At 45.6% G+C, this 17,358-nt stretch overlaps 1 protein-coding gene across 1 annotated transcript in view; it reads right to left on the bottom strand.

Annotated features, from left to right (window-relative positions):
• Positions 1–17,358, bottom strand: part of gpr158a (G protein-coupled receptor 158a) — a 529,385-nt gene that overhangs the window by 134,189 nt on the left and 377,838 nt on the right. The window lies entirely within an intron of this gene.

The raw sequence follows: 17,358 nt of genomic DNA, 5'->3' as shown, positions 1-17,358 counted from the left end.
TCCCCCCCAGTGGCCGGGTATGAGGGAGGGAGAGAGAGAGAGAGAGGGGGAATCCCCCCCAGTGGCCGGGTATGAGGGAGGGAGAGAGAGAGAGGGGGAATCCCCCCCAGTGGCCGGGTATGAGGTAGGGAGAGAGAGAGAGAGGGAATCCCCCCCAGTGGCCGGGTATGAGGGAGGGAGGGAGAGAGAGAGAGAGAGAGGGGGAATCCCCCCCAGTGGCCGGGTATGAGGGAGGGAGAGAGAGAGAGAGAGAGAGAGAGGGGGAATCCCCCCCAGTGGCCGGGTATGAGGGAGGGAGAGAGAGAGAGAGAGTGAGAGAGGGAATCCCCCCCAGTGGCCGGGTATGAAGGAGGGAGAGAGAGAGAGAGGGAATCCCCCCCAGTGGCCGGGTATGAGGGAGAGAGAGAGGGGGAATCCCCCCCAGTGGCCGGGTATGAGGGAGGGAGAGAGAGAGAGAGAGAGAGAGGGGGAATCCCCCCCAGTGGCCGGGTATGAGGGAGGGAGAGAGAGAGGGGGAATCCCCCCCAGTGGCCGGGTATGAGGGAGGGAGAGAGAGAGGGGGAATCCCCCCCAGTGGCCGGGTATGAGGGAGGGAGAGAGAGAGGGGGAATCCCCCCCAGTGGCCGGGTATGAGGGAGGGAGAGAGAGAGGGGGAATCCCCCCCAGTGGCCGGGTATGAGGGAGGGAGAGAGAGAGGGGGAATCCCCCCCAGTGGCCGGGTATGAGGGAGGGAGAGAGAGAGGGGGAATCCCCCCCAGTGGCCGGGTATGAGGGAGGGAGAGAGAGAGGGGGAATCCCCCCCAGTGGCCGGGTATGAGGGAGGGAGAGAGAGAGAGGGGGAATCCCCCCCAGTGGCCGGGTATGAGGGAGGGAGAGAGAGAGGGGGAATCCCCCCCAGTGGCCGGGTATGAGGGAGGGAGAGAGAGAGGGGGAATCCCCCCCAGTGGCCGGGTATGAGGGAGGGAGAGAGAGAGAGGGGGAATCCCCCCCAGTGGCCGGGTATGAGGGAGGGAGAGAGAGAAATAATGAAGGAGTGACATCACAGGACAGCAGGTAGGTGATTGGTTGGTGAGTATGACCATTTTTTTTGCTCTCTCTGGTCGGACAGTGGTTGAAACTTCGAGCTGGGAAACTATAACTTGCTATTACTTTATTAAATTAATAACTTAAACTAGATAAACTAATTAGTCAATAAAACTAAAAATATAAAACATGATTAGATAGAGATGGCAGGGCAGGCGGTGTGTCGTAACTGCAGCATGTGGGAGTTGGTGGAGACCAGTGAGATCCTGAGTAATCGGTCTGCAGTAAGTGTCTGCAACTCAAGGAACTTCGGCTCAGAGTTGTTGAGCTGGAATCCGAGCTGCAGACATTGCGATGCATCAGGGAGGGGGAGAGTTATCTGGATATTTTGATCCAGGAAGCAGTTACAACCCTTAGGTTAGGTAGTAGTTTAGATTCAATCAGTGGTCAGGGACAGGAGGATGTGACTGTGAGTCAGGCAGGTATGGGGATCCAGGATACAGTGATGAAGGAGCCTCAGCCTTTGACCTTGTCAAACAGGTACGACGTACTTACTACCTGTGTGGATGAGAACAAAGACTACAGGGAGGATGGGCAAACTGACCATGGCACCATGGTACAGGAGGCCATTCAAGTGGGGGGAATAAAATGTAATGTGGTAGTGATAGGGGATCGTATAGTCAGGGGGATAGATACTGTTCTCTGCAGCTATGACCGGCAGTCCCAACGGCTGTGTTGCCTGCGGTGCCAGGGTTAAGGATATCTCCTCTTGGCTGGAGAAGAGCTTAGAGCATGAGAGGGAGGATCCAGTTGTCATGGTCCATGTAGGAACCAACAACATAGGTAGAACTAGGAATGAGGTTCTGCTGAGGGAGTTTGAGGAGTTAGGGTCCAAATTAATAAATAGAACCTCAAAGGTAATAATCTTTGGATTACTACCTGAACCATGCACAAATTGGCATTGGGTCAAATGGATCAGAGAGTTAAATGCATGGCTCAAAGAGTGGTGTGGGAGACATGGGTTTTGATTCATTGGGCGCTAGCACCAGTATTGGGAAAAGAGGGAGCTGTTCCGTTGGGACGGACTCCACTTAAACCAGGCTGGTACCAGTGTCCTGATGAATTAAATAACTAGGGTGGTAGATAGGGCTTTAAACTAAAAAGTGGGGGGGAGGGTTCAGGTAAGTCTAAAGATAAAAGTCAAGGCCATTGAGCAGAGTAGCGATTTGGATAAAGATAAGCAGAGTGTGTCAGGAAGGGACAGAGAGTTTAACTGTAATAGTGCATCAGTGAATAAAGTCAAATCAGGAAAAATAGTAAAAAGTTAAAATTAAAGGCTCTTTATCTGAATGCACAAAGCATTTGTAACAAGATAGATAAATTAATGGCACAAATAGAGATAAATGGGTTTGATCTAGTAGCCATTACTGAGACGTGGTTGCAAGGTGCCCAAGGTTGGGAACTAAATACTCCAGGGTACTTGACTTTTTGAAAATACAGACAGAATGGAAAAGGAGGGGGGGAAGAGTAGCCCTGATAATAAAGAATGACATAAAGACAGTAGTGGGAAAGGATCTTGGCTCGGAAGACCAGGAAGTAGAATCAGTATGGGTGGAGATAAGAAATAACAAGGGGCAGAAAGCATTGGTGGGAGTAGTTTATAGGCCCCTAACAGTAGTTATACTGTAACGAGTCGCACAACACCAGGTTATAGTCCAGCAGATTTCAAATAAAGCTGTTGGACTATAACCTGGTGTTGTGTGACTCCTTACATTTGTCCACCCCAGTCCATCACCGGCATCTCCACATCATAATAGTTATACTGTTGGACAGAGTGTTAATCAAGAAATAAGAGGAGCTGGAACAAAGGTAATGCAGTAATCGTGGAGGACTTTGATCTTCATATAGACTGGGCAAATCAAATTGTCAAAAGTAGTTTGGAGAATGAGTTCATGGAATGCATTCAAGACAGTTTCCTAGAACAATATGTCATGGAACCAATCAGGGAACAGGCTATTTTAGATCTTGTCTGGTGTAATGAGATAGGGTTGATTAGTAATCTCATAGTAAGGGATCCTCTGGAGAAGAGTGATCATAATATGATAGAATTTCACATTGAGTTCGAGAGTGATAGACTTAAGTCCGAAACTAGAGTCTTAAACTTAAACAAAGTTAATTATGAGGGGCAAATTGGCTAAGGTCGATTGGGAAATTATATTAAAAGATATGACGGTAAGCAATGATGAACATTTAAAGAAATATTTCATAATTCTCAACGAATATATATTCCATTGAGGAATAAAAACTCCACAAGAAAAGTGATCCATCCGTGGCTTAATAGAGAAGTTAAGGCTAGTATTAGATTAAAAGAAGAGGCTTATAATGTTGCCAAGAAGAGTAGTAAGCCTGAGGATTGGGAGACTATTAAGAGATATGGGGCTAAGGCGGGTATATGGAGTTAGGTCACAGATCATCCATGATCTCTTTGAATGGCAGATCAGGCTCGAGGGGTTAAATGCCACTGCCACTTGCTGCCTCCTGTTATGCGCTACCTTCTCCTGCAAGAAAGTGGGACGTGTGTCGGTGAGTGTCCTGCCAGATGTTTGGGTGATGTGCCTGTCATGGTTGAATAGCTTCCAGTGTATGTGACCTGTGAGTTGTGAGTGTGCGGCTTACAACAATGGTAATGTGTGAGAGTGAGAGGAAGCATCTGATTGGAAGAGTTGAGCACTGATTGAAAGAGTTTGTTAGTAGGTGGGTGATGGAGGGTTTAGTGTGTGGAGTAGTGGATGCGGCTTGTGGTGCAGTTGCTGGGGGACACCACTTGATAGTTGACCTCACTCACCTTGACCACTCACGTCAAAGCATTGAACTTGTTCCTGCACTGCAGCCATGTTCGTGGTGCTATGCACCTGGCATTGACTTCGTCCCCTACTGCCTTCCACTGCCTCTTCAGCATATGTCTTGAGGGCCTCTTGCCCCCCACTGTGGATATAGGATGCCCCTCCTTCTGTCCACCTCTTGCACCAAGGCCTCCAGTGCATCATCAGAGAACCTTGGTGCACGCACTCTCGCAGGCCTGGTACAAACTCAGATCGACAGATTGGTGAGGTCTGGCGTGCAGATTGGAGGAGGTGGGATTTAGTAGTGCGCAACCTTTATTCAATGTTTTAACATAACTCAACGGTTTGTAAACATAGGGATGGGACCTGCATCTGTGTTTTACATGGGCGATGTTTGATCTCTGTTCAGACTCCGTGCGGACACGTATCTTATATTTTGCAAATAAGTGGTGCAGGCTGCCTTTATGTGATTCGAGCCACTCGCACGATATTGGGACATCCCCTGCTGGTGAGCAGCCACTCAACAGCTCAGCTAGGCCTGGTTGCCAGCTGATATCAGCGAATGTTATGCGCTGCCTGCATCTCAACGACAGGGTGCAGGTTAATCGCGCATCGTGACCCCCGCGCCCGGTTTCGGGGTTATCCAATTTAACCCCCAGTAAATGTCAGGAACAGTCTTTTATATTTGTTTTTAGTCAACAAATAAATGTTTCCTTATTGGCTACCTTTTCCATTCACTGATCATGATGATTTTAATGACATTTTAACAGAGCAACTATTTTACCTTCTTGCACTATAGGTCTGGAAGAGGTACCTGATGGATCTGATGAAATTGCTCGTCCAATTCAATGCATACTGACCTGGCAATACCTTCTGATATTCTCTGACAGAAACCACAAGGTTTGTGCAGCACATTTAAAGCTGGCTGATCTCATTATTTGAAAAAAAATTTGCTAACGTTTTATCAAAGGTTAATAACAATATTATTAACCTGAAATTGACACGTGCACTATTCCATTTTTCAAAGATCACTGTTAATTTTCTTTGAGATTTAAGGCCCTCCCTTGCCACGTGGGCTGCGATTATCCTGAGGCACATCACCCCAGTGACTGGTTGCTAGCAGGCAACACTGGAGTTACACGACAGATTGCCGTTGGCAGTGAATCCATATTTTTGATGTCATGAGAGAACTCGGAGTAGGGATATCTGACATCCATTCACAGACCCCTGCTTCTATTCAGTTTATAAAGTACTTAAGAGGTTGAAAAGGCCCCCTGAACACTTTTGAAACCTGGCTTGACACTGCTCCGGAGTGTTATACTCCACGTGGCATGAAGACCAAGTTGTGTGAGGTGGCTCCCTAAGGGGATCTCTGCATATGGGAGTCAGAATTAGGAAGCCGCTGAGCAGTGCTGCAAATTTGACGGTAACTGCACTCTACATACTAACCTCAGAAGTCAGAGGAAAAATACTCAATATCACCTTTACTCAATTAAATACGGACCCCAAATTTACTCACCATTTTTGCTGAGTTTCTGTCATAAAACCTGCATACCAATAATTTTGTGGGTGGATTCTGGGGTGGGACCCATTTATATTGGTTTCAGTCCCATAATGACTGCGCTGTATTTCCCGACATAGAATCGTAGAATGGTTATAGCACAGAAGGAGGCCATTCGGCCCACCAAGCCCATGTAAGAGCAATCCAGTTAGTCCCATGGTCCCTCCTTTACCCTGAAGCCCTGCAAGTTTTTTCCCTTCATAGAGTCATAGAGTCATAGAGTTATACAGCACGGATAGAGGCCCTTCGGCCCATCGTGTCCGCGCCGGCCATCAAGCCCTGTCTACTCTAATCCCATATTCCAGCATTTGGTCCGTAGCCTTGTATGCTATGCCATTTCAAGTGCTCATCCAAATGCTTCTTGAATGTTGTGAGGGTTCCTGCCTCCACAACCCTTTCAGGCAGTGAGTTCCAGACTCCAACCACCCTCTGGGTGAAAAAGTTCTTTCTCAAATCCCCTCTAAACCTCCCGCCTTTTACCTTGAATCTATGTCCCCTTGTTATAGAACCCTCAACGAAGGGAAAAAGCTCCTCATAATTTTGTACACCTCAATCATGTCCCCCCTCAGCCTCCTCTGCTCCAAGGAAAACAAACCCAATCTTCCCAGTCTCTCTTCATAGCTGAAGCGCTCCAGCCCTGGTAACATCCTGGTGAATCTCCTCTGCACCCTCTCCAAAGCGATCACATCCTTCCTGTAGTGTGGCGACCAGAACTGCACACAGTACTCCAGCTGTGGCCTAACCAGCGTTTTATACAGCTCCATCATAACCTCCTTGCTCTTATATTCTATGCCTCGGCTAATAAAGGCAAGTATCCCATATGCCTTCTTTACCACCTTATCTACCTGTTCCGCCGCCTTCAGGGATCTGTGAACTTGCACACCAAGATCCCTCTGACCCTCTGTCTTGCCTAGGGTCCTCCCATTCATTGTGTATTCCCTTGCCTTGTTAGTCCCTCCATATACCCTTCATATATTTATCCAATTCCTTTTTGAAAGCCACGATTGAATCTGCTTCCACCACCCCCTCAGGCAGCACATTCCAGATCATAACTACTCGCTGCGTAAAAATGTTTTTCCTCATGTCGTCTTTGGTTCTTTTGCCAATCACCTTAAATCTGTGTGCCCTGGTCCTCGACCCTTCCGCCAATGGGAACAGTTTCTCTTTATTTACTTTATCTAAACCATTCATGATTTTGAACACTTCTATCAAATCTCCTTACTCTTCTCTGCTCTAAGGAGAACAACCCCAGCTTCTCCAGTCTATCCACGTAACTGAAGTCCTTCATCCCTGGAACCATTCTAGTAAATCTTTTCTGCACCCTTTCTAAGGCCTTCACATCCTTCCTAAATTGCAGTGCCCAGAATTGGACACAATACTCCAGACAATTTTTTTTTCAATCCTGCTCCTTATATTGTTCATCAACATCTTCCTCCTCTTCATCATCCCCATTGCTGTGATGGATCTGCAGGATAGGAAGGCATAAGCAAAGAATGGGTGCACATAACCCCCTTGGGTTTAAGGAGACAAAGTGCTGCCTCTGCAGCTTCACAGGGATCCTATGAAGACTGTGTAGGTATGCACCCCCTAACTAACCTGCCACCAGCACTGTCCCACCAATCTCACCATCTCCCACAGCGAGAGCAGAGTGTCAATCCATGGTCTGCTTCTCATGGGGCATCGGCACTTTAATGTCCAGAATGCCCCCTTCAGTTATCTGATTTTCATGGGTATTATGCACAAGTTTCTTCTGTGACAAGGTTGAGTAAATTAGGTGAGGGCTAGCATTTGAAGGGTATCTCCCAAGTGTCATCCGACAACTTATGTAATGGACCATTTGGTGTCACCCTGTTAAAGTGGTAGAAGGAGTTGTAGAGTTCTGTATGCAAATAATTGGTATTGGGGAGATGGTGACACATACTGTAATATCCCGAGTTAATGATCCCCTAAATCACAAAGCAGTGCAAAGTGTTAGTTCTGCAGTTATTAATTTTAGTGGATGAACAGTAGGTTGGTGCTCATGGTGTCCAAGGAGGAAAAGGGGCAACGGATGGTGTGCTACCTTGCCTGCTTTCGTCAGATCATTGAACTTTGGCACTGATCGGTAGTTGTGTGGCTGGGAGAGGTGGCACTCAGTGCCGCTGCCACTTCCCCCCACATTGCACAAAAGACACTTTCCTCTCATGGGCATCCAGCAGTATTTCTCTCCTGTGCTACGTCACATCCAGAAGCACCTGAAGGTCGATCTCATTGAAATTGCGTGCTCTTCTTTTCTGCTTCCTTGCACCATCCTGCTCCCTTCTTTGGGTGACTCTGCCAAGTCCTCCACTTTAAAAGTGCCACTAAATCACACATGAGCGATCCATTACGGCAATCTGACAGTCAACTGAATAATTCCAAACATTTTCCTACCTACTAACATGTTACATGGGGTCAGCACTGGAGGGAATTGGTGGGCCCAAGTCCCGGCTCAGATGTGCAACATCAGCATAAACAGCCGTTTTCAATTTCAGGACAACAATGCCATTTACCTAGGGGAGAGGTTTCCTCTGTGTGATGTTTGAAGCAAAATTCTGAATGCAATTAGAAAGAAGACATTTATGATTTTGCTGTAAATAATGAACAAAGGAAATCTTTCTCTCAGATTGACCTTAAATGAAGATGTATACCATACAATTTTAAACAGAAGTTATGGCATATGGTAGGGAGGCGGGGGGCATAGACCATAGGACAATAAATCATTGGCTCTGGATGGAGCAGGCGACCTTTTCACACTTTGGTCTCTCTTATGACTACAGAGATATGTCATATCTAAGAAACGTAGGAAAAGGAAACTGAAAACCAATTACAAAAATGTCATTACAAAAATAAATCTTTCTATCTCCCCCTTATAGTCTTGTTTTAATGGATCGTGTTTCTGATCCTCCGGCATGCAATGTACTAAGGTCATGATTGACAGGTTGCAGTATGAGTTGAACAGAAGCAAAAGGTGATTGTTTTCAATTATTCATCAAATCCATTTTAATACCACACAATTTAAACCATTTTTCTGAAGCTATGTATTTTGGTATTATAAATTTCTTGAAAATATATAAAATTGAGTTGGGGGCATGCAACTTTAAACAAGGCACACACATAACTTTAATTTTCCATGTTGGTGCAAAACTATTTTCACAAAACATTTTATCAGTTAAACAGCTTCAGAAAAAAAGTTATGTGCAAGGTAGCTTGGCTCAGGTTCAAAGTCATTTTTAGCTGAAATGGCTGATGCAGCAATACTCTTAGCAAAGAGGAAATCTAACGCATGTTCTGCTACTTCCTCCTAGACTAAACAGTTAATTTTACATCTAAATATATGGTTCTTTCTGCAAGATTAATTTTCCTTACGAGAACTGGTTTTAATATTTAGTTTTAGAAAGCCAAACTAAATTTAGTTTTTTTTCAAAAATTAAAGTTGATGTGAATTAAGGATGCCATCTTTGAAATCTTTAGCAATACTCCAGGGACTTTACATCAAGTTTAATTTTCCAGAAATAAGTCACGGATAAGAAATGCTTAAAGCTGTCATAAGCAAATTTCAAGAGCTGCTTAGAGATCTATTTGGATTACTGACAGAAATTAATAAAATAAAAAAGTCTATAGTCTTATCTCAGTTATTAACATTTTTGAGGTAATCAGAGTGTATAGCTAAAGGGAATCCTAGAATCATTACACCATAGAAGGAGGCCATTCGGCCCATTGAGCCCTTGCCAGCTCTTTGTAAGAGCAATCCAGTTAGTCCCATTTCCCCGCACTTTCCCCGTAGCCCTGCAAATTCTTTCCCTTCAAGTATTTATCCAATTCCTTTTTGAAAGCTACAATTGAATCTGCTTCCACCACCCTTTCAGGCAGTGCATTCCACATCATAACTACTCGCTGCGTAAAAAAGCTTTTCCTCATGTCGCCTTTGGTTCTTTTGCCAATCATCTTAAATCTGGTTCTGAACCCTTCCGCCAATGGGAACAGTTTCTCTTTATTTACTTTATCTAAACCCTTCATGATTTTGAACACTTCTTTCAAATCTCCTCTCAACCTTCTCTGCTCTAAGGAGAACACCCAGCTTCACTACTCTATCCATGTAACTGAAGTTCCTCATCCCTGGAACCATTCTAGTAATTCTTTACTGCACCCTCTCTAAGGCCTTCACATCCTTCCTGCGTAGAATTGGACACAATACTCCAGTTGTGACTGAACCAGTGTTTTATAAAGGTTTGACAGAACTTCCTTGCTTTTATACTCTATGCCTCTATTTATAAAGCCCAAGATCCCGAATGCTTTTTTAACTGCTTTCTCAACCTGTCCTACCACCTTCAAAGATTTGTGCAGATAGACCCCCGATCTCTCTGTTCCTAAACCTCATTTAGAATTGTACTATTTAGTTTATATTGCCTCTCCTTGTTCTTCCTACCAAAATGTATCACTTCACACTGCTCTGTGTTAAATTTCATCTGCCATGTGTCTGCCCATTCCACCAGCCTGTCTATATCCCCTTGAAGTCTATTATTATCCCCCTCACTGTTTACTACACTTCCAAGATTTGTGTCATCTGAAAATTTTGAAATTGTACCTTGTACACTCAAGTCCAAGGCATTAATATATTTTTTTAAAAGTAGTGGTCCGAGTACCGACCCCTGGGGAACATCACTGTATACCTTCTGAAAAACAACCGTTCACCACTACTCTCTGTTTCCTGTCACTTAACCAATTTCGTAACCATGCTGCCACTGCCCCTTTTATTCTATGGGCTTCACTTTTGCTGACAAGCCTATTATGTGGCACTTCATCAAAACGCCTTTTGAATGTGCATGTACACATCAATCGCATTGCCCTAATCAACCCTCTCTGTTACCTCATCAAAAAACTCAATCAAGTTAGCTAAACATGATTTGCCTTTAACAAATCCGTGCTGGCTTTCCTTTATTAATCCACACTTGTCCAAGTGTCTATTAATTTTGTCCCGGATTATCGTTTCTAAAAGGTTAAACTGACTGGCTTGTAGTTGCTGGGTTTATCCTTATACCTTTTTTGAACAAGGGTGTAACATTTACAATTCTCTAGTCCTCTGGCACCACCATATCTAAGGAGGATTGGAAGATTATGGCCAGCACCTCTGCAATTTCCACCCCTTCTTCCCTCAGCAACCAAGGATACATCCCATCCGGACCGGGTGACTTATCTATTTTAAGTACAACCAGCCTTTCTAGTACCTCCTCTTTATTAATTTTTAGCCCATCCAGCATATCAACTACCTCCTCTTTTACTTTGACTTTGGCAGCATCTTCTTCCTTGGTAAAGACAGATGCAAAGTCCTCATTTAGTACCTCAGCCATGCCCTCTGCCTCCATGCGTAGATCTCTTTTTTGGTCCCTAATTGGCCCCACCCCTCCTCTTACGACACGTTTACTATTTATATGCCGATAGAAGACTTTTAGATTCCCTTTTATGTTAGTTGCCAGTCTATTCTCAAACTCTCTCTATTGGCCCATTCTACTCAATCTTTCCTTATAGGACAACCCTCTCATCCAAGGAATCAATCTAGTGAACGTTTGTTGTACCGCCTCTAAGGCAAGTATATCCCTCTTTGGGTAAAGAGACTAAAACTGCATACAGTACTCCAGGTATGGTCTCACCAAAGCCCTCTACAATTGAAGCAATTGGCCAAGCACCGATCCCTGTGGCACCCCACCAGTTACAACCTGCCAACCCAAAAATGGCCCATTTATTCCTACTCTCTGTTTTCTGTCCGTTAACTGATTCTCAATCTATGCTAATATTTTACCCCCAATCCCATGAGCCCTAATCTTGTGTAACAACCTCTTGTGTGGCACCTTATCGAATGCCTTTTGAAAATCCAAATATATTACATCTACTGGTTCCCCCTTATCTACCCTGCTAGTTACACCCTCAAAAAACTCCAACAGATTTGTCAAACATGATTTCCCTTCCATAAAACCATGTAGACTATGCCTAATCATATTATGATTTTCAAAGTGCCCTGTTACTTCGTCCTTAATAATAGATTCTAGTATTTTCCCGACTACCGATGTCAAGCTAACTGGCCTATAGTTCCCTGTTTTCACTCTCCCTCCTTTCTTGAATAGTGGGGTTACATTTGCTACATTCCAATCCATAGAGACCATTCTAGAATCTAGCGAATTCTTGACGATCAAAACCAATGTATCCACTATCTCTGCAGCCACCTCTTTTAAAACCCAAGGATGTAGGCCATCAGGTCCAGGGGATCTTACACAAAAAGGTATTAAAAAAAGTCATAACAAGAATAAAACCGGACGGACCACCCGGCACCAGATATAACAAAGGCAAACCAAGCCCAGTCGACCCTGCAAAGTCCTCCTCACTAACATCTGGGGACATGTCAAGCAACAGCCTCACATAGTCATATTCACAGAATCATACCTTTCAGCCAACGTCCCAGACTCTTCCATCACCATCCCTGGGTATGTCCTGTCCCACCAGCAGGACAGACCCACCAGAGGTGGCGGTACAGTGATATACAGTCAGGAGGGAGTGGCCCTGGGAGTCCTCAACATTGACTCTGGACCCCATAAAATCTCATGGCATCAGGTCAAACATGGGCAAGGAAACCTCCTGCTGATTACCACCTACCGCCCTCCCTCAGCTGATGAATCAGTCCTCCTCCATGTTGAACACCACTTGGAGGAAGCACTGAGGGTAGCAAGGGCACAGAATGTACTCTGGGTGGGGGACTTCAACGTCCATCACCAAGAGTGGCTCGGTAGCACCACTACTGACCGAGCTGGCCGAGTCCTGAAGGACATATCTGCCAGACTGGGCCTGCGACAGGTGGTGAGCGAATCAAGACGAGGGAAAAACTTACTTGACCTCGTCCTCACCAATCTACCTGTCGCAAATGCATCTGCCCATGACAGCGTTGGTAGGAGTGACCACCGCACAGTCCTCATGGAGACGAAGTCCCGTCTTCGCACTGAGGACACCATGCAACGTGTTGTGTGGCACTGTCACCGTGCTAAATGGGATAGATTCAGAATTGATCAAGCAGCTAAAAACTGGGCATCCATGAGGCGCTGTGGGCCATCAGCAGCAGCAGAATTGTATTCCAGCACAATCTGTAACCTCATGGCCCGGCATATTCCTCACTCTACCATTGCCAACAAGCCAGGGGATTGACCCTGGTTCGATAAGGAGTGTAGAAGAGCATGCCAGGAGAAGCACCAGGCCTACCTAAAAATAAGGTGCCAACCTGGTGAAGCTACAACTCAGGACTACATGCATGCTAAACAGCGGAAGCAACATGCGATAGACAGAGCTAAGCGATTACACAACCAACGGATCAGATCAAAGCTCTGCAGTCCTGCCACATCCAGTCGTGAATGGTGGTGGACAATTAAACAACTAACGGGAGGAGGAGGCTCTGCAAACATCCCCATCCTCAATGATGGCAGAGCCCAGCACATGAGTGCAAAGGACAAGGCTGAAGCGTTTGCAACCATCTTCAGCCAGAAGTGCCGAGTGGATGATCCATCTCGGCCTCCTCCCGATATCTCCACCATCACAGAAGCCAGTCTTCAGCCAATTCGATTCACTCCATGTGATATCAAGAAACGGCTGAGCGCACTGGATACAGCAAAGGCTATGGGCCCCGACAACATCCCGGCTGTAGTGCTGAAGTCTTGTGCTCCAGAACTAGCTGCGCCTCTAGCCAAGCTATACCAGTACAGCTACAACACTGGCATCTAACCGACAATGTGGAAAATTGCCCAGGTATTTCCTGTCCACAAAAAGCAGGACAAATCCAATCCGGCCAATTACCGCCCCATCAGTCTACTATCAATCATCAGCAAAGTGATGGAAGGTGTCATCGACAGTGCTATCAAGCAGCACTTACTAATCAATAACCTGCTCGATGATGCTCAGTTTAGGTTCCGCCAGGACCACTTGGCTCCAGACCTCATTACAGCCTTGGTCCAAACATGGACAAAAGAGCTGAATTCCAGAGGTGAGGTGAGAGTGACTGCCCTTGACATCAAGGCAGCATTTGACTGAGTGCAGCACCAAGGAGCCCTAGTAAAATTGAAGTCAATGGGAATCAGGAGGAAAACTCTCCAGTGGCTGGAGTCACACCTAGCACAAAGGAAGATGATAGTGGTTGTTGGAGGCCAATCATCTCAGCCCCAGGACTTTGCTGCAGAAGTTCCTCAGGGCAGTGTCCTAGGCTCAACCATCTTCAGCTGCTTCATCAATGACCTCATTGATGGGTGACTAGGCGTGTGGATGAGGGTAACGCAGTGGATGTGGTATACATGGATTTCAGTAAGGCCTTCGATAAAGTCCCGCACAGGAGACTGGTCAAGAAGGTACCAGCCCATGGAATCCAGGGTGCCTTGACACTTTGGATACAAAACTGGCTTAGTGGCAGAAGGCAGAGGGTGATGGTCGAAGGTTGTTTTTGTGACTGGAAGCCTGTGGCCAGTGGGGTACCACAGGGATCGGTGCTGGGTCCCTTGCTGTTTGTGGTCTACATTAATGACTTGGATATGAATGTAAAAGGTATGATCAGTAAGTTCACTGATGATACAAAAATTGTGGTAAATAGCGAGGAGGATAGCCTCAGTCTGCAGGACGATATAGATGGGTTGGTCAGATGGGCGGAACAGTGGCAAATGGAATTTAACCCGGAAAAGTGCGAGGTGATGCACTTTGGAGGGACTAACAAGGCAAGGGAATACACAATGAATGGGAGGACCCTAGGCAAGACAGAGGGTCAGAGGGATCTTGGTGTGCAAGTTCACAGATCCCTGAAGGCGGCGGAACAGGTAGATAAGGTGGTAAAGAAGGCATATGGGATACTTGCCTTTATTAGCCGAGGCATAGAATATAAGAGCAAGGAGGTTATGATGGAGCTGTATAAAACACTGGTTAGGCCACAGCTGGAGTACTGTGTGCAGTTCTGGTCGCCACACTACAGGAAGGATGTGATCGCTTTGGAGAGGGTGCAGAGGAGATTCACCAGGATGTTACCAGGGTTGGAGCGCTTCAGCTATGAAGAGAGACTGGGAAGATTGGGTTTGTTTTCCTTGGAGCAGAGGAGGCTGAGGGGGGACATGATTGAGGTGTACAAAATTATGAGGGGCACAGGTAGGATGGATACTAAGGAGCTTTTTCCCTTCGTTGAGGGTTCTATAACAAGGGGACATAGATTCAAGGTAAAAGGCGGGAGGTTTAGAGGGGATTTGAGAAAGAACTTTTTCACCCAGAGGGTGGTTGGAGTCTGGAACTCACTGCCTGAAAGGGTTGTGGAGGCAGGAACCCTCACAACATTCAAGAAGCATTTGGATGAGCACTTGAAATGCCATAGCATACAAGGCTACGGACCAAATGCTGGAATATGGGATTAGAGTAGACAGGGCTTGATGGCCGGCACGGACACGATGGGCCGAAGGGCCTCTATCCGTGCTGTATAACTCTATGACTCTATGACTCTATGACCTTCCCTCCATCATAAGGTTGGAAATGGGGATGTTCGCTGATGATTGCACAGTGTTCAGTTCCATTCGCAACCCCTCAGATAATGAAGCAGTCCGTGCCCACATGCAGCAAGACCTGGTCAACATCCAGGCTTGGGCTGATAAGTGGCAAGTAACATTCGCCCCAGGCAATGACCATCTCCAACAAGAGAGAGTCTAACCACCTCCTCCTAACATTCAACAGCATTACCATCACCGAATCCCCCACCATCAACATCCTGGGGGTCACCATTGACCAGAAACTTAACTGGACCAGCCATATAAATACTGTGGCTGGAAGAGCAGGTCAGAGGCTGGGTATTCTGCGGCAAGTGACTCACCTCCTGACTCCCCAAAGCCTTTCCACCATCTACAAGGCACAAGTCAGGAGTGTGATGGAATACTCTCCACTTGCCTGGATGACTGCAGCTCCAACAACACTCAAGAAGCTCGACACCATCCAGGACAAAGCAGCCCGCTTGATTGGCACCGCATCCACTGCCCTACACATTCACTCCCTTCACCACCGGCGCACTGTGGCTGCAGTGGGTACCATCCACAGGATGCACTGCAGCAACTCGCCAAGGATTCTTCAACAGCACCTCCCAAACCCACGACCTCTACCACTTAGAAGGACAAGAGCAGCAGGCACATGGGAAAAACACCACCTGCACGTTCCCCTCCAAGTCACACACCATCCCGACTTGGAAATATATCGCCGTTCCTTCATCATCGCCGAGTCAAAATCCTGGAACTCCCTTCCTAACAGCACTGTGGGAGAACCTTCACCACACGGACTGCAGCAGTTCAAGAAGGCGGCTCACCACCACCTTCTCAAGGGCAATTAGGGATGGGTAATAAATGCCAGCCTCGCCAGCGACGCCCACATCCCATAAAAATAAGAATTAAAAAAAATATACTGCCATATAGGAGACTTCTTATAAATATTATAGCACATGATGTCAAAGGAAATGTGGCTGAACGAATAAAGGGATAGCTAGGCGAGAGAAAGCAGATGGTAAGGGTAAATGGATATTTTTGGATTGATGGGATATAGATACTGCAGTGCCCCAGGGATCTTTCCTGGGACCTCATTTGAATTCCATTTACACTTAAAAAGGAAGAATATAAATGGGAATGGAGAAAGGGGAGGAAAATTGGATTACAGTAGATACCTCCAATTGAAGAGCTAGCACGTGTGCAATGGGCTGGATAGCCTCCTCCTGTTCTGTCATTTTTATGATTCTATCATTTAGTGACCTGATCAAAGTGACAAGTTTGATATTTTATTAGAATCCATGATAAAAGAAAAATAAAAGAACATTTAACAGTAGAGATAACATAGGTTCATGAAGGACAGGTCATGCCTTGCAAATTTTTTGGAACTCATGATGTGGCATCAGTTGGTTGATGACAGTGATGTGATGGATATTGAATCTAGACTTTCAAAAGCATTTGAAAGCCCTCGCAAAAGACTTGTGACTAATGCAAAATCTCTTAACTTAATCGTTCTCAAATCTTTTTGGGATTATTGTTATCAAAAAATATTCATAACCTATGGCACTCCACCAGCTATGGATACCAGTCAAGGCAAGTCTGAAAAAGGCGTCATTTGAGCGAACACCGAAGCAAAGAAGACTCTGATCAACATGTGTAATCAATCATACTTTCATATTTTGTGTTTCCTATCAATGCAAATTAGCTTCATTTTTCTTTTAATAACTATAATCTGACAAGTGAGTTTGTATGAGCTTGCAAGTGCGGACAATATGTGACAAAATTCCACTGTTTTTAATGAAAGTAACAACTACTTGCATATACATATAGCACCTTTAAAGTGAAAAAAAATCCCAAAGTGCTTCACAGAGGTGCCGGGAAGAAACAGGTGCCGAGCCAAAGAAGGAATGATTAGGAAGAATGACTAAAAATTTGATCAAAGAACTGGGCTTTAAGGAAGGTCTTAAAGGAGGAGAGTGGTGTCACATACCACCAATCACAGAGTGAACTCTTTATCCCTACTCTCTATCTCCTACCTCCCAACCATTTACCAACACAAGTCATGAGTTCCCTAGAAATGCAGCACCAATTTTGTGTCTTCAACATTCAGATTTCCCCCATCAGACTTGCATCTACTTTACTTTCTGCAATACAAATGGAGGAATGTTGGGTATACCTACAGCTTAAGTTAAAAATGTCCATGTAACTAATAATTAGAGGCTTATACTCAGGGTGCTTCTTGGGTGGGGGTTGTGTCAGCTTTTTTTGAAGCTGCTCTTCAGCTTTTGCTTATTTTTTACATTGGTAGATATGCATCTTCAGATCTCCAACTTTGAAGTTGGTCCCTCCTTGGCTCCCATGCTCAGCAGCCCCATGGGCCATTCAGTTG

This window comes from Heptranchias perlo, chromosome 2 (genome assembly GCF_035084215.1).
Source record: "Heptranchias perlo isolate sHepPer1 chromosome 2, sHepPer1.hap1, whole genome shotgun sequence".
NCBI lineage: Eukaryota > Metazoa > Chordata > Chondrichthyes > Hexanchiformes > Hexanchidae > Heptranchias > Heptranchias perlo.
Note: the sequence above shows the minus strand (reverse complement) of the source record. Positions and strands in the feature narration are given on the sequence as shown.